We start from the raw sequence: 19,037 nt of genomic DNA on the forward strand, positions 1-19,037 counted from the left end.
CACCAAAGAGAATTCAATATGCAGTAAAATAAAATAATATTAATAAATGAAAATATATTACACCAATAATTTTTAAAGCTGTTAAAAATTAGTGGTCCAATATTAGCAAGATGGCAGATTAGAGGATGTCTTTACTCACCAACAGTTCCTCAATTAAAGATTTAAACAGCAGGAATATTGATCCTCAGTGATGTGGGTGATTAAGGGAATCCACTGAAATTCAACATTGGACAGTAAAATAATCATAAAGACACAGAATGTTGTAACATTAAATATAAAATAAGAAATAATATGTTCAAGATGTGCTAGATTGCATGGTAGAGGCGTCAATGTCTCCAGCTTATAGTAGAAGAGAGCAGGGGCTCTGGCTGAGAGGAAAGGATAGCAAATAAAATTGGCTTGGGGGAACTTATGAAATGGAGACAGAAGCTGATCTTTTTTTTTTTTAAAAGAGAGAGTAGGAGAGAGAGAGGGAGAGGGAGAGAGAGAGAGAGAGAGAGAGAGAGAGAGAGAGAGAGAATTTTTTTTAATATTTATTTTTTAGTTCTCGGCGAACACAACATCTTTGTTTGTATGTGGTGCTGAGGATTGAACCCGGGCCGCATGCACACCAGGCGAGCGCGCTACCACTTGAGCCACATCCCCAGCCCCCAGAAGCTGATCTTAACTGACCCAAAGACCATGGGGGAAGTTGTTGAGTGAGAAGTGTTCAAAATCACTTAGTCAATAGGCAAAGAACCCCCAGGTTTCACAGTTGCAGTAATGAAAATTGTTTTCAAGTGACTACAAAGTCACATATTGAGGTAGGAGATTGGGAACACATAAAGAAATTTTCTAGACTGACCTAGAACTCACCTACTGTGGGGTTTAGAGTGTGCCTGTGCCTGTGTTATTGAAACAGGTGCAGAGAGAATTATTCCTAGGATTTTCCAAGCTGGGTGATACTGAGAATAGAGAGTCCTTTTTACTACTTGACATCTCATATGTGCAACTGGTGAGATGAAAATATGGGGTAAGACAGGCATGTCTGCACTTTATGTCTGATTCTGCAGAATTCACATTTACAGTGGGGGGATATGTGACCCTGCAAAGGTTTAGTCTTCACAAAAAGTGGAATTTTAAGAAGTACCCTGGCACAGATGTGAAGCAGAGAGTGGAATCTGCCCATGGAAAGGGGGTATGTATCAAATCTCAAATACACACCAGAAGAGTTAATAGTCCTGAATTACCATATTAAAAATAGAAAGATAACAAATATATATATATATATATATATATATATATATATATATATATATATATATATTTAAGTAACAAAACAAATTTTAGCAAATACAAAAAATACACATAATTCCTTACATTCTATCAAATCATAATGGATTGATATTAAAAACCATTGACAAGATAAAAAACAGAGATCACTTTAAAATCTGGAGTTTAGATAATAGGCTTTTGAATGTTAAGTGGATACCAGGAGGGGGGAAAAAAAAAAAAAAACTCTATAGAAACAAATGAGAATAGTGATACAATACATTAAAATCTCTAGTATTGTATGAAGGAAGATTGAAGAGGGAAGTTAATAGCCCTGAATTACAATATTAAAAAATAGAAAGAGGGGGCTGGGGATGTGGCTCAAGCGGTAGCGCGCTCGCCTGGCATGCGTGCTTCCCGGGTTGGATCCTCGGCACCACGTACAAACAAAGATGTTGTGCCTGCCGAAAAACTAAAAAATAAATGTTAAAAAATTCTCTCTCTCTCTCTCTCTCTCTCTCTCTCTCTCTCTCTCTCTCTCCACTCTCTCTCAAAAAAAAATAGAAATATACCAAATAAATAATCTAATATTACAATTCAAGGTCCTACAAAAATAAGAACAAACTAATACTAAAATCAGTAGAAGACAGAAGATTTTTAAAATCAGAGCAGCAAATCAATGAAATCAAGAAAAAAAACTGCAAAGTATCAATGAAACAAAAATTGGTTCTTTGATAAATAAACAATATTGATAAACACTTCCAAATTAACCAAAAGAGACAAAATACACAAATTAGCAATTAGAAGTAAAAAGAAAATATTAACAGACACTACTGAAATCCAAAGCATCATAAAAAATATTTTTAAAATTTATACTACAATAAATTAGAAAATCATGATTATGTTGATGAATTCCTTGAGAAATATGACCTACTCAAATTGAACCCTGAAGATACAGAAAATTTAAATAGAATTATGAAGTAACAAAATTGAACCACTATCAAAAGCATTCCAATGAAGAAAAATCCAGAACCAGACAGAGTTTCATCCATGTTACACTGGACTTTTTATAAAGAACCAACACCAATTGTTCTTCATTTATTCTATGATCTAGTAGAAGAGGGAACACTGACTAATTTATTCAATAAATCCAGTGTAACGCTGATACCAAAAATCAAAAAAGACACATCAGGGAAAGAAAACTTCAGGTCAATAACCTTAATAAATTTAAATGTAAAAATTTATGATAAACTGTTAGCAAACCACATTTAAAAACACTTTGAGAAGATAAGGAACCATGATCAGGGTGGGGGTCATCTCTGGGATGCATGGTTGGTTCAATATACACAAATTAAAAATTGCAATTCACCACATGATTAGATTTAAGAATAAGAATCACATGATCATCTCAATATATGCAGAAAAAGCATTTGATTTAAGCACTAGAGAAATTAGGAATAGAAGAAACTTAATTTACTATTGTAAATGTTATATATGACAAACTCCAGACCAACATAATATTGAGTGAAGAAAATTGAAATAATTTCCTCTAAAAACAGGAACAAGACAAGAATGCCTACATATTTTTATTTCTCTTTAAGATAGTCAAATACTAGCCAGAGCAATCAGGAAAAAGAAGGAATTTAAAGTGATGCAATAGGAAAATAAGAAGTCAAATTATCTTTATTTGCTAATGCCAAGATCTTATATTTAGATGATCCTAAAGATTTCATCAGAAGACTTTTAAAAGTGGATTTAAAAAAAAAAGTTCAGTAAAGTAATAGGTAGCAGCATACATAAGTCACTTGCCTTCCTATACTCCAGTGGTAAATCTGCTTAAAAAAATAGAAAAAACTATTCCATTCACACTATCTAAAAGAAAAACAAACTATACTTGGGAATTAATCGAATAAAGGAGGTAAAGTCCCTTTAAAATGTAAACTCTTGCACACTGAGGAAAGAAATTAAAAAAGACCTTAGAAGATGGGAAGACCTTCCATGTTCTTGGATAGGCAGATTTAATATTGTCAAAATGACCATACTGCCAAAAGCAATATACAGAGTCAATGAAATCCTTACTAAAATTCCAATGACAATCTTCCCAGAAATATAAAAAATAGCCTCCTATTCATCTGAATAGTAGGACACTCAGAATAGACAAAGCAATCTTGAGCAAAAAGTATATATGAATTCAAAACTTTTACAACAAAATAATAAATAGACTAATCAATAAAAGGGCAAAAGAACTAAACAGTCATATCTCAAAAGAAGAAATACAAATTGCCAACATGTACATGAAAAAATGTTCAACATCCCTAGCAATCAAGGAAATGAAAATCAAAACTACAATGAGATTTCATCTCACTTTAGTCAGAAAGGCAATTATCAAGAATACAATAATAACAAATGCTGGCAAGGATTAGGGGAAAAAGATATCTTCATGTACTGTTGGTGAGAGCACAATTTAGTACAAACAGTCTAAAAAGTAAATAAAGATTCCTAAACAAACAAACAACAACAACAACAACAACAACAAAACTGAACCACAATAAAACCAAGCTATCTTACACCTCAGCGTTTATATATTTTTTAAAATTGTTAAAATCTGCATACTCTGGTAAAACAGCCAGCTCAATGTTTATAACAGTGCCACTCATAATAGCCAGGTTGTGGTAGCAGGTCAGGTTCCCATTAATACCTGACTTATTTAAGAAAATATATTTTTTGTAAAGAAGGGCATTCTACTCAGACATAAAGAATGAAATTTATGGTTTTATTGATAAATGGGTAGAACTGGAGAACATCGTGCTAAGTAAAATAAACTAGACTCAGAAAATCTGGGATCTAATTTTGGCTAGAAAAAAATTTTTAAAAAATGTAGGAGAGGTTGTATATAAGAATAGAAGAAAGATAACTGGAGTAAAAAAAAGAGATTGAAGGTATGAGACTAGAGACAGTAAATGGGAGGGAATTTAGGATGAATTTGACAAAATTATGCTAGGTGAACATATAAATATACTACAACAAAATCCACCTTTATGTATATTTATAAAGTACCAATTAAAATAAATACAAAGTAAACGCAAGATGAGCAGAGGAAGGGGAATAGTGGGAGAAAGGAAAGGGAAAGAGGAAACCCTGGGGCCTGAAATGCAGCAAATTAAATTCCATGCATTTATGATTATGTCAAAATGAAGCCAGCTCTTATGTATAATTTACCAGTAAAACCATTTAATTTTTTAGAAATGTATGAACCAAAGTCTTAACCCTGTATAAACACAATGTTGTAATGGTACTAACTTCTGAAGTTCTGTATGTAAAACTGTTGGAAATTTCTCTCAATCATATGCATTATACTACAGTATTTACTATAATAACTTTGCTATTTACAACAATATGGAATACTTGATAAAACATGAATTTAGAACAACATTTGAAAAATGAGAAAATTGATGTTTAGGGATTAGGTAATTTTCAAGCTTATAAATTAAGATAAAGATCCAAGCTTTCCTTTTTCTTGTTTCCCTTTCCTTCTTGAAGCCATTAAGAGCATGAAGGGACAGCCTACAGAATGGGAGAAAATATTTGTCACAAGTTCCTCAGGGCATTAATTTCCAGGATATAAAAAAGAACTCAAAAAAACTTAACAGCAAAAAAAAAAAAAAAAAAAAAAAAAAGAAAATTTAATCAATACATGGGCAACGAAATTAAACAGACACTTCTCAAAAGAAGAAATACAGGGCTGGGGATGTGGCTCAAGTGGTAGCAAGCTCGCCTGGCATGCATGCGGCCCAGGTTTGATCCTCAGCACCACATACAAACAAAAATGTTGTGTCCACCGAAAACTAAAAAATAAATATTAAAATTATCTCTCTCTTAAAAAAAAAGAAATACAACTTTTCAACAAGTATATATTTTATATATATATATATATAAAATATATAACATATATTTATATATATTATATATATATAAAGGTTCAACATCTTTATTGATTAGAGAAATACAAATTAAAACTACACTGATATTTTATCTTACTTCAGTCAGAATGGAAATTATCGAGAATACAAGTAACAATAAATGTTGGCAAAATGTGGGAAAAAAATTTACACTCATACCTTGCTGGTTGAAAATTTAGTGCAACAACTCTGGAAAGCAGTATGGAGATTCCTCAAAAAAAAATTGGAATGGAACCATCATTTGACCTATTTATTTCTCTTTTCAATTTATACCCAAAGGAGTTATAATCAGCATACTACAGTGATGCAACCATATCAGTGTTCAAAATTCACAATAGCTAAGCTATGGAACCAAACTGGATGCCCATTAACAGACAAATGAATAGAGAAATTGTGTTATATATACACAATAGACTATTAATCAGTCATTAAAAAGAATGAGTTTATGACATTTGCCAGTAAATGGATGGATCTGGAGACAATTATGCTAAGTAAAATAAGTCAGTCTCCAAAAGCCAGAGGTTTAATGTTTTAACTGAAATGTACAAGTTAACTCACAATAAGCAGTGGGATACAAATTTCGTAGATTAGACAAAGTGGAATGGAGGGAAGGAGAGATAAGAAAAGGAAAGACAGCAGAAAGGATTTGACTTAACCTTCGTGTGTACAAATGTGAATACACCACAGTGAATCCCATCATCGCGTACATCCAGAAGAATGGGATCCTAACTAGAATGAGATATATTCCATGCTTGTTTAATTATATCAAAATGGACTCTACAGTCATGTATAACTAAAAAGAACCAATAAATAATACAACTAAAAATAAAACAAATAAAAATATTTGCCTGTATGGAAAAAAAAGTAGAATATCCAAGCTTTCTAGTTTACTATTTTCTTTTTACTTTTTATTCTATTGCAGTATACAGAAATAATGTTTAGAATTCTGCATTTTCATATAAAATTGTTACAGTGTTTCTTCTTTTGATAAATTTGGGGATTTGTGTTAGTTATCTCTTTCTATGTAAAAGATTACAAAAATTTTTAAAACACACACTTATTTCCCCTCAATTTTTATGGATCCAAAATTATGTCAAATAAATCATTCCTTCTGTGCCACTCAGAGGATAGAAATTTTTTAAGATAATGTGTTAAATAAGTCAATAACCCTAATTACTCAGGGGATAATTGGCAAAATGTGGTTGCATCATGGGTTTCTATAATCTAAATATAATTTTAAATTACAATTATAAAGCTACATAAGATACATATTGACATATATTGAGGTATACATTAATACTCACTAAATAAGACAGAAGAAGAAAAGAAAGCCCTTAATCTTCTATATTTTTCTGGTTCGATTTATTTCATCATGGTGTACATTGTTTGAATATTTTTTTTTTAACTACACTTCTACACATCCATGTTTGATGTCAAAATTGAAATGACATTTGCTTTTCAGGTTTTTTTTTTGCAGATTGAATAGGGTTATTTGTTTTTAAAAAATGTGTTTCTATGTCATGTTAAATTTTATATGAAGTCTTTGAGAAAACACAAGGGAAAAAAAACAAAATTAAGGTAATCTTAGAATTTCATGAGGAAAAGGTTGTAGGTTGCAGGAGGAAAAAACAATACTTTGTAAAATATCCTTTTTTTTTTTTAACTTTTGTGGTGCTGGGGATTTAACCTTGGGCCTTGTTCATGTGAGGCATGTATCTACCGACCGAGCAATATCTTCAGACCCTGTAAAATATTCTTGTTAGGTGAACTAAAATACTTTCTGCTAGGTAATTGAGAACATTAAATAGTGTAAGGTATAAATTAATTATGTTAATTAAGATTATAGAAAAACTAAAATTTAAACAATTTTAGGAATATTTTATTAAATAAGTAAGCATGGGTAAAATGTTTTTTTTTTATTTTTACATCAATTAATGTTACAAAGAATCAAAAAAGGTACATTTGGGTAGAATAAGAAGAATGAAAAAAATATTCCAATTACTATAAAGCAAAATATCTTCTATCTGATGTAAAACACTGGCATTGAGGCCAATAACCTCTTCCAAAGTATTTCAGTGAAATAAAAATGACTATATTCTAATGCACTTTTTACAGAAATCTACATGATATACTTTAAAGTATGGTAGAATATATTGGGAAACCAATCTTGAGTCTTGTGTTAACGTGGCTTTGAGGGAATTTGACTGTATTAGTGGAAATGTATATATTAATGTATATATTAACTATTGTAACTTCTACATTGGTCTTAGCATAGTTTTCAATTAATAGAAATATTAAAATTGTATACAATTTACAAAGAATTTATTTTTTAATTGCATTTTTTCTATCTTCATTCAAACTCATTTCCTACCAGGCATAAATCTAAGAGAGATGGAAGTTCTCTTCTTTCGAAACACTAATAAACTATGTCATTAAAACTATTTTTAATTGATCTGAAGTTTTAAATTTTATTTAATTACTGAGTTCAAACAAAAAAGAACAAACATTCTTGTAAATATTTTAATTTTCAAGGAAGAGGAGAACAAAAATTGAAGAATTACATGGTGGCACTTATTTGTTTTCAACCCTAATATCAGTTGGCATTATGTATATTTAACACAAAGGAAAGCAGAGTCTCTTAAATGTGCAATTTATACAGGTACATGTGGAAATATACTGTTTACTTCTTACTTCCATAAGACATCAGAGAAATACTGACACTTGGAGGACAGCTCAACTTCAAGGTCACAAATGGGCACAATAAATTTTGTCTTTTCTAAAATGACTTCCAGATTATATATGTGGATATTGTTGGAATATTAAATTTCTTATATTCATGTCTATCAATACATTTTAATGACAAATTGGCCTTAACAGTTCCCCTGAATGAAGAAATAATAATCAGTTTCACCTTTTATTTATAGAATTGAACTCTATATCTTAGCTTTATTGGCACTGTACTTTCTGTCTCTGATTATAGTGAACCCTATCAATTATTATTCAATTATTATTCACCAATTTTCTGTACAAGTATTTTAAGAAAAATTATAGAATAGAATACTTAATTTGGGCATCATGGTAAAATGCTGTCTTCAAACAATCGTGAAAGGAGTTTTTCTGTATATTTTTCTGTTTTCTACTTATGTTAATAAGTAAAGAATTTTATTCTTAAATTTACAGAGTGGCCAATTTTGAACAGGAACAAATTCCTCATGTGTGTGACCAAGTAAGGTATGATTTCAGAATAAAGTATAATGAAGTTGGTTATTGGATGAAAAGTAGAAATTAAAACAATTGATGGAGTATATGATATGGAGATGGATGAGAAAATAATAAATTTGAGCAGAAATAGAGACTGCCAATTGTTCTGGATATATAGAGAGAAAGAGTAGTTTAGTGGAGTCTATGTGTAGAACTGGTTAAATTTTTTTGTAGAATCCATTTAATGATATCAAAAGTAAAGATGCAATAATTTTGAATATTTATAACATCTTAGAGATATAAATGTTTCAATTGTGACTTACAAGAAAGACTGTAATTATTCCAATTTTTTAAACTTTACCAGTGACCTCACATGCAACAAGATATCTTTTCCTCAGATGTCAAAAATTTTCAATAGAAGTCAACCTTAAGTTTCAATTTTAGAAAATTAATCTGTGCTCTAAAATAATGTAATACAGATATTTGGCACACTTGTTATAATTATAGTTTTTGATTAGTAAAATGATAATAGAAAATTATATAATGTGTCATCCTTACTCACATCTTGCATATGAAATATGAAGCCAGAGGAATTAAACGACTTGGGAAAGGAAAATAAGGAAGAGACAGAAGTGTAGTTTTGACTTCCTATAATGTACTATCATTGAAAAAGCTTTATTACCTTTATTATTTTTCTGTCTCTGAAGACTTATTAATCCATGTAATTTTTGATGCCTCTTCAAACAAATTATAGATATAAGTATATTCATATGCAACCCCTTCAATATTTCAGCATGTCCACCATTACCTATATTTAATATTTATACATGTATTTTTAACTGATATTTGGAATCAATGAAATGCAGAAATTTTGTGTACTTTTGTTAACTTGACATTTGCATAAAATACTAGCTTCTCTTATTATTAAAGTATTACAATAAATACAGAAATTTCTCTCATGTCCCATGTCATACAGTTTTCTGGTTCAAACACTAGAGTCAACCATTAACTATTATCATTATATCTTTTAGAATTTATTTTTCCTAATGATTTATATTACTAGGTAGTTGTTCATTACATGTATATTATAGTTTGTGTACATGATATCCTAATGATTGATACCTGATTGTTTTGTGTTTTAGATCAATAAAGCTGCTATGAATTTCAATGTGTGAGTCCTTTTTTGTAGACAAATATTTATATTTGTTTTGAGCAAATACTTTAATGTTATTTTTGTGTATTTGAATGAATATATATTTACTTTTATAAGAAAAATAAATTTTTTACAAAATGTTTGCCTCGTATTAATTTTGATCATAGAATTTTTTACAGCCATCTATCAATTAACTTATGTTATTAAAAAAACAAATAAGAGTAGTGCTACTCAAAAAAGCTTGTAATTTTATTCTTGGTAGATGTTTTTCCATTAAACAGTGTCCATTTTTCTTCTATATTAATTTTTGACTTTATAGTTCTTGGGTATATTTTTTCAATGCCTTTGTCAGCTTTCTGCTTCAACTCTCTATAAAGATTCCCCATGTTTCCAGAAAATATGCATGTAATCCTAAAAGAAAAAAGACCTTTTTTCCCAAATTGTTAAAGTCTACAACTGGAGGTTAAGTTTTATTAAAGATTTCAGTTACTATAAAAACTTAATAATTAAAGTAGTATTATTATAGGAAAATAATAGGTAGATAGATCCGTGGACCTACATATATGAGAAAGTATAACTCAGAATAAAATGATTAAGATGTTTGGAGAAGGATGATCTTTTCAAAAACAATTCTGAAGTATGTAGTTAGCTGTTCTGAAAAGATTAAATGAAATATAATCTTCACATCATACTGCAAAATGCATCCCAAAGGTACATTAAATACATAATCCTGTCTCATTTGAAGAGTTGTAAAGTTTTATTTCTTATTAATAAGGCCTATCATCCATTTTGAATTAATTTATGAAACTATTATTAAAAATGATTCCACTTCATTATTTTCCATGGGAATATTAGTTATTTCATCATTGTTTGTTAAAATAATTCTGTTCCTATTGATTTTTTTCTCCACATATGTAAGAAGTTTTACTTATTTTCCATTGACAAATAATAATTGTACATATTTATGGCATATAATGTAATGTTTGATATATGCTTACATTAAAGCAATCTACTTTACATAATCATCACTCACATATTTGTCATAATGTGGTGTGCATATTTAAAATCTACTGTCTCTCCAATTTTGAAATATAATTTATATTATTTTTATTAACTATTTTTATCATGATATGCAATAAATCACAAAAAAGTTGTTCCTCCTGTCTAATTGAATCTTGATACTTTTTGATCAACATCTTCTCATGTCTCTCCATATTTAAAGCCAGTCTTTGGTAATTACCATTCTAGTCTTCATGTTTTTTTTCCCATACATGTAAGTGAAGAAGTCTTCATCTAAGTCAGACCATGTAGTATTGTCTTTCTATGCCTGGCTTATTTCATTAGAAATATTTTCTCCAGACTCATCCACATTATCACTTGTGGCAGAATTTCCTTCTTAATTTTCATTGCATATTAATACACTATATTTTCTTTAGCCAATCATTCAATGGTGGGCACAAATGTTGATTTCATATCTTCGCTATTTTGACAATGCTGTAAGAGTAAAGATCCATCATATATATTGAATTCAATTTCTTTAGATATAAAGACAGAATGGAATTGGTCGACCATGTAGTAGATCAAGTTTTAGTTTCTTGAGGAACCTCTATACTGCTTTTCGTTATGGCTCTACTAACTTAGATCCCCTGCAACTAGAAATAGTGGATTCTAGGATGTGTGTGTGTGTGTGTGTGTGTGTGTGTGTGTGTGTATTCCATAAATATATATATATATATATATATATATATATATATATATATATATATATATATATATATATATATATATTTACGTTTCTTACTGGGGTTGTGGGTCTCTATTGAGCACCAGAGTGGGTCCAGATGCTCCAACTGTAGGCACTGGTCTTCTGATGGGGATGATTAGGAGACTAGGATTTTCCCTATGTTAGGCTTTATGGGCCCCAAACTGAGTTCCAAAACATATCCCTATGCTCTATTTCCTGTCCTACTTTCAAGTTGGTTGGAGTCTTAAAGCATAGTTATTTTTCATAGTATAGGAGAAGTATCTTGATTGCAGACTCTTGACCACCCAGACTCTCAGCTGGGTCACGCATGACTCTCACAGTTTCATTAGTGTTTACAATAGACCTATTCATAGCTGCCTAAAATATAGGTCAAAACACGAGTTTATCTCCCCAGAACTCAAGTCTCTACATGAGTCCAGACAAGATGAAATTTTTCTTCTGGAAACTCTGACCTGGGGAAAAATATATTTTAGATTTAAATGGTGCTGGTTTTCACTAAAGAGGGCCAGCATTGGAATTCAAGGCAAAATTCTGTGCTCTTTTTCTGGCTCTGCTTCCAAATGGTTTGAATCCTGCTCCAAGATTGCTGCCTGAGGTGCCAAGCAGTTGTCAAGGAAATCTCTTCACTACCTAAGAAGGGACAAGAAGTTCAGTCTGCGGGTAGTGGCTTGGGAGCAGAGGTTGGATCTTGACAGGCACTGGGTTTCACTTGTCTGTTACTGAATTTCAAGCCTAAGGAGTGAACTTAACTCTCTCTCCTTTCTCCATACAGATGACATCTTTTGCTGCATAAAATTAGAGTTGTCTCTAGCAACTATTCCTTCCTGTCTTCTTCAGGATGTCTGGTCTTATTTTTAAAAAGCAAGCTCTTTGTTCTTTCACCTGACCTCCTTAGGTATAAGTTGTCTGTGTATGAATAGCTTTTCTGGTGGTTCTGGAAAGATGATCACTGATGTATCTTACTGAGTCACCATCAACTCCTTCCTCTGACAATAGCTTTTGAATATGTATCATAAGATCCCTGGTGACAACACAGAAATATGCATAAGGTAACTACACAATTCAATTGACTTATAAACTTTTCTATGATTATTTGCTGAAGATGTTTTTGATTAGTGAATTCACATGAATCTTACCAATCATGTAGCATTGTATTAGTGGTCATAAATATCCTATTTCTTTTTTTTAATATTTATTTTTTAGTTATCGGCAGACACAACATCTTTGTTTGTATGTGGTGCTGAGGATCGAACCCGGGCCGCACGCATGCCAGGTGAGCGCTCTACGGCTTGAGCCACATCCCCAGTCCCATAAATATCCTATTTCTGACGTATTCAAAATTTAATGACTTGAAAAGCAACATTGATAGGACACTTATAAAATCTTAGATGATGTCAAAAGTATTAAATGACAATTTTTGAGTAAAAGTTTTTGACTCACTGCTAAAAAATTAAGAACAATATTATTATTCCTTTAAATAAAAACACGAAGCTATGGAAACACATGATAGGAAAACATGTCTTTGCCTCAACTGTGAATAGTGAAAGATAAGTAATATTAATATGTATTTGGCATAGGAAGTAATTAATCTTCTGCTTTACTCATTCAGATACAATGCCTACAATAGGAAAGTTGATTGTTGTTTATTTAATTTTAACTAAGTGCATCTCAGACTTTGTATGTTTATGATTATGCATTCGTAGCAGTATTTCTCCTTTCTGTAGAAAAACATTTCTTATCATAATGTCATATTGTTTCAGAGAATATGTAAATCAGTTTTATATTTTATAATATTAATGTTTTCTTGATAAAATCTTATAAGTGCAACAGAAAATATTTTATTAATCTCATCATTGAATTAAATTATCAGTGAATATCACTCTTGATAAAATTTAATTAAATATGAATAAATGAAATAATTATTATAAGGATATTAACATTTCTAGTGAACAATAATTTATACCTATTTTTGCAATTGGTCTTTTAAGTAAATTTTAGTCCAGTTTAAGTAAAAGTACAATGGTATTTCACAGGTTCAATCTATGATATTAATAGACAGCATGCATGTATTCTACAAAGATAACTGGAGGACATTGAAATCAGGCTGTGAATATCCTATTGGGTACAGCATATTAAGAAAGTTCATATGATGATGATCTTATGTTAATAATATTCAAAAGTGTAACTGATAAATTTTCAGTTTTCAGAATCCTAAAAAAATGTATTTAGTTTATATACTCTAATTTTCCCCATTGGAAATTTATTTTTTTAAAATTCATATTTCATTAAATTAATAGAATTGTTTCATTTATATCTTTAAGTACACTTCAACATTGTTAAACCACATAGCAAGGAAGCGTTTGGAAAGTAGAGAAAATGTTCACAGTAAGCCCAAGTAAAAAGCTTCAGAGAAAAAAAGACAGGTTTAGGATGTAAATGAACTGTAATTATTGACTGTTATGATTTAGTTATGAGGTGCCCCCCAAAAGCTTATGTGAGATAATAGAAGAAGATTCAGAGGTAAACTGATCAGGATATTTAGAGATGTAATATAATCAGTGGATTAATCTATGTATATGGATTAACTGGGTAGTAATGATAGGCAGGTAGGGTAATGGCCAGAGGAAGTAGATTTGGGGGCATGTGCTTATGAGTTTATATTTTGCCCCTGATGAAGGGAGTGCTCTCTCTTCTTCTTAGTTTCCATGTCCTTAGCTGCTTTCCTTTGCCATGCCTTTCCATGAATTCTGCTTCACCATAGGCTCAGAACAATGGAGTCAGCTGTCTATAGACTTAGACCTCTGAATCCATGAGTCCCACATAAATTTTCCCTCCTCTAAGTTATTCTTATTTAGATTTTGGTTACATGAAAAACTGACTAAAACATTGCAAAAAGGCAACAAGTGTGTGTACAAATCTGTATAATCCCTTCTACCTTCATATAAAATATAAAATGCCCTTAGTTAATACCAAGTGAGCAATATATACATTTTGATATTAATAGAACTAATAAAATTTTGGAAAACTGGTGGAAGTACATGTATTCTTATGATAGTTCATTTCTCTAATATGTGTTGCAACTGTTGGTTCTCGAATCTTAACTCAGTGGTCTGGCTGATACAGCTTTTTTTTTGGGGGGGGGAGGCAGATTTTAGTCTCTTATATTTATATAAGTTTTCAATGTGATACCCTAAACTTCTCTCTCTCTTGCACACCCCAGCTCAACGTATATCTGTGTGTTGATATGTGTGATATTTAATGTTTTTTTAATCCATGTATACTTATACCTGTATATGCACATATAGATGTTATTATAGAGAGATATAAATTGTGATATATAAATAGATGATAGGATAAATATATATACATACACACACATATTTGTTCTTGTACTGTGAATTTATGGAAACAAAAGGAGTAGAACAGGTAAGATATAAATCTGTATATTATTTCAGAAATATTGTCCCAATACTTGCACTGAGAATATAAAACTGCATTATTACTGTTTTCTATTGCATCATGTGTTTCAAGGGTGAATTTTGAAATATCTAGAAAAAATTTTAATGTAAGAGATTCATAAAAATCTTTGTTGAGCAAGGTGCAGTGGCACATGCTTGTAATCCCAGTGGCTCAGCAAGTTGAAGCAGGAGAATCTTGAATTCAAAGCAATCCTCAGCAAAAGTGAGGCACTTAGCAACTCAGTGAGACCCGGTCTCTAAACAAATACCAAAGAAAAAAAAGCTGGGGATGTGGTTCAGAGGTCAAGTGCTCCTGAGTTCAATCCCCAGTACCTCTCCCCCGCCAAAAAAAAAAAAAAAACACACACACACAATTATTTTCACAATGTTTTCAGAGATCTATGCTCTGTCAATCATTTATAAATTACAATGTATTTTTATTACAGCTTAAAAATATAGTTGAGTTATTTCTACTATAAAACAAATCTTTAAAAGAATTTGATGGAGAATTGTATTATGAATTGTCTCTTTTAAAACAATGTCTGGGTATCACATCTATATTGTCCTCAATTTTTTCTACAAAAATCATAGTGATAACTTTAGTGACAACATTAGAATGTCTATGAAATTCTCATGTTCTCATTAAAAGAAAATAGAACATGAAATATATAAAGTATAATATGTAATAATGAATGAATATAATTTTGAAATTATGTTAAATACATTTCTTAGTAATAATCATATAACATATTTATAAGTAATAAATATGTATTTATGTTTTATATATAACAATAGTGTAATATAGGTGCATATATATTATTAAAAATTAATTGAATGGTCTACAATATTTTAGGTATTAGTGTCAAAAGAGATAAATATATTGTAACTCAAATATTAGATTTAACTCTATGGCTAGTTTTTTATATATTAAATTTAGGTAATTTTGAATAATAATGAATTACATACAGTATATATAAATTTGTACAAAATAATGTGGAACACAATACTTAAATGATATTTGGTAAAGGGCTTTATCTCTTTTATCATTGAAAAGGTATTTGAGAGGTCAACCAAACAATAAATTTGATGCACTGCCATCTTCTAACATAAGATAAGATAGAAATTATGCAGAGTAAAAATCCATTTACACATTTTTAGTGTGATTGTTAATGATTTACAGTTATAAAATCACATAAAATCCATTTACACACTTAAAATATTTACATGAGGGAAAATTTGTTAAGTAAGAATGATACTACCGTTTTTGTATGAATCCAGAAATTATTCTTAGAATTTATTTCTAATAGAGCACTCTTGAGCTAGAAAACAAAGTAGCCCTTCTTATTTTTTTCTTTCTCTAATGCATATAAGAGCTGAATTTCATTTACATTTATTTCTTTGGAGAACAGAAGTGAAGCATGAAATAAGAGAGTTATTAAATATATATAAGTAACACACAGTAGCAGTTAGACAAGTTTAAATTTGGTGAAAATAAAAAAATAGTTTTTCTTACATTTTTAAAATCATATTTGTTCTTTTTTAAGGACATCCTATGTGATACACATTTTATGCAAATCATTTATTTATTAAAATATTTCTTATATTAAACATTTAAAATGCATGCATACATTTATGTCTGTGTATTTTCATTTATAAACACATATTCAGATATTCAAATTGTGAGATTGAAGTATAAAGGCAATGAGAATTTTGCAAATTTAGACACACAGCTGTCAAACTAAACTTCATTTCGTGGCAAAATTCAGATCCCTAATATAAGCTCATACTGTCCTACAAAGCTCCACATATAATTCCTTAATTTTTAAAATAACTTTGTAAGATTAAAATATTTTAATTTAATTTATTTATATTTTTCTATGTATATATATATGTGTGTGTGTGTGTGTGTGTGTGTGTGTGTGTGTGTGTTTATCTTCATGTTACATACACCCACACACACACACATATTGGTTTATTCATTTATTTATTTTGAAGATTGAACTAAAGGGCATTTTAAGAGTGAACTACATCCTCAATATTTTTGTTTCTTATTTTGAGGCAGGATCTAAGTTATTGAGACTGGCCTCAATTTTGCAGTTCTCTTACCTCAGCCTTTCATTAGCTGGGATTACAGGCATACACCACTGTGCTCAGCAATTCTTTTTATTTTATTCAGAAAGCATGAACAAACATGAATCAGACCACAATAAGTACTGTGAATTTCAGGGTTAATGACTTCTCTATAGCACTGCTTCTATTGCAGTAGGCAACTAAATGCCATTGTGGTTTAGAAGATCCTGATTCATAAGTAAATATCAAAATTCTGTAGCCTTTTTTAACAATTAAGAAATTATAGTGAAATTTATTGTTATCTGTTTTCTTTCCTTCAAGACATTCAAATTCATAATGTCACAGTCTGTGATTATAAAGCTATGGATGTCCAAAATTTAGTAAATACTTCATGGTTACTCCCAAAATATTTGTTAAAAGAATTTAACAATCAATCAATTGGCAGTCCAGGGTAAAAGTAGAACATGTCTCATCTCATTTTGCTAGACTGTTGTGATGTGCATTGTAATTAATAATACTTTTAATATTAATAATGGTATATATAATTATTTAGTTAGAAATTTTATTGTGGAAATCACAAGAGCAAAAATTGATTACTATGTGAATAATTAGTTAAAAGTGATTCTGCCATAGATCAGTTTGAGTAAATTATAAATACTTTAATGTGAACCATGTGTGTTTAACAAGAAACTAAGACAGAGTGACACTTTTTGCCTTTATAAAAAAATATTAATCCAGTAGGGATTTTAGTAGAAGAAGATCTCTGCACAGATAATACTAATTTTTGGTATGAGGAAAACACAATGAATTCAAAGTTCTAGTTCTAAAAGATAGTCATAACCCATAGTAGATGGTCTGTGAATATTTATTACCATATGGAGAAGAAGTCTATTTAGAATTTCTGCTAAATCCTCTCATATTATTAAAATATATAACTCTTTATAAAGAAATACCATTTCTACAGGCATTTATTTTCCCCATGAATTAATGAAGAAACAAATTTTAATGGACATTTTGACATTTTTCAATCAACACACATCTCTTAGAGAATGAATCATTAAGAATGTAATAATCACTACCAGAAAGGATGTATGCATTTGGGGAATAGATGTAGAAGTATACCTCTAATCTACAAGGGCAGCTTTGCATAGGAATTTGTTGCACAGTGTGCATTTACCTCATTCTCTCTCCCACTATATATTAAAGGTGTAATATAATTTGGCTGCTTAGATCTGGGTATAATATGTCACAAAGAACCTGATCCTACAATAGGAAAAAGATCATATTTTACTGGAAAATGACTTGAACTCTAGTGCAAAGTATAATTTTGAAATCTTAAGGAGTTAGTTTCTGTTATGCAATTTTCTGATGTGACCTCTGATGCTAGTATTATCAGGAAAGCTTTGGGAAATAAAACAGAATATTAAAGTGACAATGCATTTGTTTAACAAACATTACAACCTACTGTGTACCAATTAAGAATTAGATATATAACACATTTCATTTTTCACTTTAATTCCTTCCATTTATATTAAAATTAAAGCTAAATTTGGTAATTTCTACTCAACTTGTTTAAAAATATCTAATACGTAACTCTGAACTTGCAATGTATAGCTCATTGGGCCAATAATTAGGAGTTAAAGACATTCCTCAGTAAGTGGAATTTCAAATGAAATTGCAATTCTGGAATATCACTAATTAAAGAGGTTAAGGGAATCAGGCACAAATATGCCTTATTTTAGCAATTAACCACTATTAAATTAGCTAAATTGATATATATTTACATATACAAAAACAAAACTTTATCCAACATATCATGCTAGGCTAAACAGAATTTTAATATTCTAACCTTAATATTCTAAAGTAATAATAACTAAGACAAAGAAAACTTCTATTTCTATACCTCCTGACACACACACACACACACACACACACACACACACACACACACATATGCTTATTTATTGATTTACTGTAAGTACATAAATAGAAAGTTAAGGGTTGCTTCAACTACTTAAGAGAAAAAAATAAAAATAAAATATGGTAAGAATTGGATTCCTTTACTTTCTAGGTACTCCACCTATTTTCTTCTTATTTTTTATTAGAGAATTGTAGCTGTACTTTATTGTTGTGTTCATTTTGAACAATCATACTTGCATGGAATTTGATTTACTCGATTT

The sequence above is a fragment of the Callospermophilus lateralis genome, unplaced genomic scaffold, assembly GCF_048772815.1.
Source record: "Callospermophilus lateralis isolate mCalLat2 unplaced genomic scaffold, mCalLat2.hap1 Scaffold_43, whole genome shotgun sequence".
Classification (NCBI taxonomy): Eukaryota; Metazoa; Chordata; class Mammalia; order Rodentia; family Sciuridae; genus Callospermophilus; species Callospermophilus lateralis.